The sequence below is a fragment of the Trachemys scripta genome, chromosome 9 (genome assembly GCF_013100865.1).
Source record: "Trachemys scripta elegans isolate TJP31775 chromosome 9, CAS_Tse_1.0, whole genome shotgun sequence".
Lineage (NCBI taxonomy): Eukaryota > Metazoa > Chordata > Testudines > Emydidae > Trachemys > Trachemys scripta.
The window spans coordinates 42,162,143-42,168,142 of record NC_048306.1 but is presented as its reverse complement, the minus strand read 5'-3'; the positions used below and the strand labels follow the sequence as shown (position 1 = coordinate 42,168,142).

Here is a 6,000-nt window from a genome sequence, read left to right as displayed (position 1 = left end):
AACACCCAAAATAAAGACTCTAAAAGACTGGACTAGTTTGGCAGGAAGCTTTATTTGTTGGCCAGCTTCCAGCTCCGGGTGGCCAACCACTAGGCCCTCCTCAGTCAATATGAGTTTAACTTGTGGGGGTCACTGCTGAAATTCGAGCCCTCCCTTCCGGAGCGCGAAAGGAAGGATTTTAAGGTGCTGGTGGAGGAGGGCGCCACCACCGCAAAGGCTACTCTGCAGGCGGCATTGGATGCAGCTGACACGGCTGCTCAGTACATGGCCTCGGCCGTGTCCATGCGGAGGGCATCGTGGCTACTGCTGTCCGGGCTCTCCACAGAGGTGCAGTCTGTGATGCAGGATCTTCCCTTTGACGGCAAGGACCTGTTCGCAGAACAAACAGACGTGAGGCTCCATGGCATGAAGGATTCACGTACTACCCTTCAAACCCTCGGGCTCTACGTCCTGCCCAAGGACAAGCCTAAGACGCAAGCCTCCATCTCTGCACCCTAGCCGAGATACGAGCACGCCTACAAGAGGTCCAAGACCCAAAAGAGGCGACAGCAGAGGCAGTCTCGCAGTGCCCCATAGCCTGGGCCCTCCAGGGGCAAGCAGCAGGGCAAGAGGCAGTTTTGACTGGTTGCAGGAGGGTACCCCGGTGACCCCCAAGAGGACCCTCCTACCAATAAAGTTTGCCTTCAGCAACCACTTGTGTGCATTCCTTACGGAATGGTCCCGAATAGCATTGGACCAATGGGTCCTCAACACCATTTCCCAGGGTTACACGCTACAATTTGTCTCACCCCCACCCTCGGACGGCAAGGGGTATCCGTCGCATTTACCCCTGCTACAGCAGGTACTGGGTCAGCTCCTCAGCTTGGGATCTGTGGAGAAGGTTCCATGGGAGTTCCGGGGGAAAGGCTTTTACTCCCGTTACTTCCTGATCCCCAAGGCAAAAACCATCCTGGATCTGCGAGACTTCAATCGGTTCATGGCAAAATGCCGGTTCCGCATGGTCTCTCTGGTGTGTATCATACCCACTCTGGACCCTGGCGATTGGTATGAGGCCCTGGACCTTCAGGACGCATACTTCCATATCCATACATTCGAGGGGCATAGACGCGTCCTCCATTTCCTAGTGGGACAGGACCACTACCAATTTATGGTCCTCCCATTTGGCTTGTTCACCGCCCCCAGGGTATTCACAAAGTGTATGACGGTAGTGGCGGCCTACCTCTGATGCCAAGGGGTACAGATATTCCCCTACCTCGACGACTGGCTGCTCAAGGGCAGCTCACGGTCCCCGGTACAGAACGACGTGGACCTGCTCTTAGCTACGTGTGCCAACCTAGGCCTCCTAGTAAACGAGGCCAAGTCAACATTGGTCCCAGTGCAGCACATAGAATTCACAGGTTCCAGACCCTGAAGGGGCTTATAGCCTCGGTCACGGAGTTCCCCGTCACCACAGCCAGGGCATGCCTGCGGCTTCTGAGCCACATGGCGGTGTGCACATATGTGGTCCGCCACACCAGGCTTTGGATGAGGCCCCTCCAACTCTGGTTGGCCTCAGAGTTTTCCCAGGCCCGGGACAAACTGGACAAGGTCCTCTTGGTACTGGCACGGGTGATCGCCATGCTACAATGGTGGTCCTGCTCGGCCAATATGCTCCAGGGAACTCCCTTCCGGGACCCAACCCTGTCACTAGACCTAGTGTCCGACGTGTCGGACCTGGGCTGGGGGGCCCACATAGGGAACTCACAGACCCAAGGGATGTGGTCAGCCACGGAGCTGTCCCTTCACATAAACGTCAGGGAACTCAGGGTGGTACGCTTAGCCTGAGTGGCGTTCAGCTCACAGCTGCACGGCAAGGTGGTCAGATATTCACAGACAACACTGCTGTGATGTTTTACATCAACAGGCAAGACAGGACGAGGTCCTTGGCCCTCTGCCTGGAAGCCCTCAGCCTCTGGGAGTTCTGTATAGCCCACAACATCTCCCTGAAGGCTTTCCACCTGCCAGGAGTCAACAGCACACAGGCCGATCGCTTGAGCAGGGTTTTCTCCTCCCAACACGAGTGGTTGCTAACTGGCTCTTCCGAGTGTGGGGCTCTCCCCAAGTAGACCTGTTTGCGACCCGGCAGAACTGTCGTTGCCACAGGTTCTGTTCCAGATAGGGGGTGGGGAGGAACGGGATCTCAGATGCCTTCCTCCTGTCATGGTTGGGTCAACTCCTTTACACCTTTCTCCCGTTTCCCCTCATTGGCAAGGTCCTGGAGAAAGTGAAAACGGACAAGGCACTTGTCCTCCTGATTGCCCCAGCTTGGTCCCGGCAACATTAGTACGGGACCCTCCTGGGTTTGCTCGTGGCCCCACCGTGGCCGTTGCCACTCCACCCGGACCTACTCTCTCAGGACCAGGGCCGCTTCCTCCACCCCAATCTGGCCACCCTCCATTTGACAGCGTGGCTGATCAATGGCTAGATGCGGAGGAGAGAAGGTGTTCGGAAGGGGTCAGGCGTGTCCTCCTCGAAAGTAGAAAGCCATCCACGTGCCAAACCTACCTGGCGAAGTTGTCCAGGTTCTCCAGGTGGGCAGGCGAGCGGGGTATTTCTCCAATGTCTGCCCCGCTCCAACTTATCCTTGAGTACCTTCTTCACCTTAGAACTCAAAGCCTGGCCCCTTCCTCCATTAGGGTGCACCTGGCGGCTATTTTGGCGTTCCATCCGCCAGTCCAGGGCTGCTCAGTTTTCTCCCATGCCATGACTGGGCATTTCCTCAAAGGGCTAAACTGGTCCTGTCCTTATGCTAGAACCCCTGTCCCTCAGTGGAATCTAAATTTGGTGTTATCCTGCCTCACGGGGCCCCCGTTTGAACCTCTGGCCACATGCTCATGGTCTCACCTTTCATGGAAGGTGGCCTTCCTTGTGGCCATCACGTCAGCCTGGCAGGTCTCAGAGTTCAGGGCCCTGACCTGTGACCCCCCCTTACACAGTCTTTCACAAGGACAAGGTTCAGCTCCGCCCACACCTGGCATTCCTCCCGAAGGTGGTCTCCGCTTTTCACATGGGCCAGGACATCTTCCTGTCTATCCTCTGCCCCAAACCTCATGCCTCTAACAAGGAATGTTGCCTCCATACGCTCGATGTGCGCAGAGCACTGGCTTTTTATCTGGATTGGACTAAGCCGTTCCGCAGCTCTTCACAACTCTTTGTTGCTTCAGCCGAGCGCATGAGGAGTCAACCGATCTCCACCCAGAGGCTTTCCTGGTGGATTACATCGTGCATCCACATATGGTACGACCTAGCAGGGGTTTCCGCATCACCTATCATAAGGGCTCACTCGACATGGGCTCAGGCCTCGGCGGCGGCCTTTGTGACCCATGTCCCTATCCAGGACATCTGTAGAGCTGCTACCTGGTCCTCAGTGCACACGTTCACGTTGCAGTATGTGATCGTCTCCCACCCCAGGGATGACGTTATTTTTGGTAGAGCTGTGCTTCAGCCAGGGAATCTGTGAACTCCTACCCACCTCCATCAGACATAGCTTGCAATCACCTACTGTGGAATGCACATGAGCAAGCACTCGAAGAAGAAAGGACAGTTACCTGTTCCGTAACTGGCATTCTTCGAGATGTGTTGCTCATGTCTATTCCACATCCCGCCCTCTTTCCCTTCTGTTTGAGTTGGTCCGGCAAGAAGGAACTGAGGGTGGGGGGAGCATGTGGCTCCCCTTATAGCACGCTATAGAGGCGCCACTCCAGGGGTCACAGCAGCGCTCCCCCTACGGGTACTGCTCAGGGAGAAACTTCCAGCACTGGTGCACATGTCCTTTACAAGATTACCGTCAAGGCTTTGCCTGTGAAGTTAGGGTTACCATATTTCAGCAAGAAAAAAAGAGGACGGGAGGAGCCCCGCCCTAGCCCCGCCCCTGCCCCTCCCACTTCCCGCCCCCCCAGAACCCCCAACCCTCCCCCCGTTCCTTGTCCCCTGACAGCCCCCTCCTGGGACCCCTGCCCCTAACTGCCCCCCAGGACTCCACTCCCTAAGCCTCCCTGCCTCTTGTCCCCTGACTGCCCCAACCCTTATCCACACCCCCACCCCCAGACAGACCCCTGGGACTCCCACGCCCCATCCAACCACTCCCCACCCCCTGACAGCCCCCCCCAGAACTCCCAACCCATCTAAACCCCTCTGCTCCCTGTCCCCTGACTGCTCCGATCCATCTCCCCACCCCTGCCACCTGACAGCCCCCCCCCAGAACTCCCAAACACTCCCCCCCTGCTCCTTGTCCCCTGACTGCCCCCTCCTGGGACCCCTGCTCCTAACTGCCCTCCAGAACCCCACCCCCTACCTAAGACTCCCTGTTCCTTGTCCCCTAACTGCCCCCTCCTAAGCCCCCCCCCCCAACTGCCTCCCAGGACCCTACCCCCTACCTGTACCCTGACTGCCCAAAACTTTCTCCCCTCCCCCCAAAAAGGCCCCCCCCCCCCGTTTCTTGACTGCCACCTCCAGAACCTTCCTGCCCCCTGACCTCCTTACCCTGCTGCTCAGAACAGAGTGTTGGGCTCTGTGCAGCCGAGCCGGACACGTGGCTGAGCTCCCCAGCACAACAAAACCCGGTCCCTGGCCCTGCACAACAAAACCCGGTCCCTGGCCCTGCACAGTGCTGCCGGACTGGGCTGCAAGGGAGCTGCCGGCTCAGAATGCAGGGTGGATCCGGCTCCTCTACAGCTGCTCCAGAGTCCAGCCCGGGACTTCCCTGCAGCCCTCCCAGCCGCTCGCTCTGCTCTGCCGGGGGGAAATCCCGGACATTGTGAGTGCTTTACAAATTCCCCCCGGACGCTATTTTTAGCACAAAAAGGAGGACATGTCCGGGTAAATCCGGACGAATGGTAACCCTATGTGAAGTACACTGTGAACCAGGTTGTTATGAACTGAAAAGCAGTGAGAAAAGTATGGGATTGAAGAAACGTTATAGGATGGAAGAAAGAGAATTGTGGGAAATTGTCCCAAGCTCCCATAATTCCTTGAGTGTAGTGCTGGTATCCCACAATACACTGGCATAGTGTTCCACATGGCAGCGTGCAGGATGATGGCACAGGGAACAATAGGATGCCTAGCCATGGTGAGCCATGTCTTTTGATGACACAAGCTCGTGCGGTGAGGATGTGCTGCATCAGCCAAAGCAGCCACATGTGTATACTCTGTTGATGTGGCGATGTCAGCGGATGTATGGCCGCAAAAGTCCTGCTAGCAAAACTTTCTAGTGTAAATGCGGCCTGAGAAGTGCTGCTTGCATGTCCTTTACTGCTGAGTGCTCTGTGCCCATTCCTTCTTAGAGAGCAGAGAACAGCCCTAATAAATGTGTTCCTGAAACACCCATCTCTCTAAACATAGCGTATAACCCTCCAGTAGTGCGACTGCAATCAACAGTGACTGCTGAAAATCAGCCTATTATGAACAATACTGGTCATTTCAGAAGGATCTTGTAAGTTCTCGGGTTTCCCTTTGTGCTCATGAATTAATAGGATCTTTGCTCATTCCCTACTTTTTTATGGCTAATGGTAAGAAAAGAATGGGAGCAATTAAGACTGAGACCAGAAATGAATAAGGATCCCTTTGCCTAAGGAATAAACACCAGTAGCCCTGGGAGCTGTACTTCTCTTTTAAGCTAATCCTCCTCTCTTCTACACGTGATGTTTCTGGCTTTCATTTGTCTTGGCAGGAAATTCATCTCTTCTCTTCCCTTTCCCACCCCCTCTTTTCTCTGTTGCCAGATGCTGTTCTTCCCTGCCTCACTTCTCATCCTGCTAAAGTTGGGGTAAGCTCATCTAACGCACGCTGCACGGTGTCTGGGGGGACGGGGTGGAGACAACGGTTTAAAGCAAGCGTCTTAACAATTTCCAGAACTTCACCTTGAGAAAGGAGCCCCGATGTAAGTTGTGAGTCGAAAATGAAGCTGTAAGGTAAACAAAACTCCTTTGCTCCTGTTTGTACGGGGATATTTATCTGCTGAAG

The 6,000-nt window shown here is 55.4% G+C and overlaps 1 protein-coding gene across 1 annotated transcript in view; it reads left to right on the top strand.

Annotated features, from left to right (window-relative positions):
- Positions 1-5,746: 5,746 nt before the first annotated feature.
- Positions 5,747-6,000, top strand: part of ARHGAP36 (Rho GTPase activating protein 36) — a gene marked incomplete in the record, with an annotated part of 89,955 nt that continues 89,701 nt past the window's right edge. Inside the window, 1 exon segment of the mRNA XM_034782071.1 lies at positions 5,747-5,803.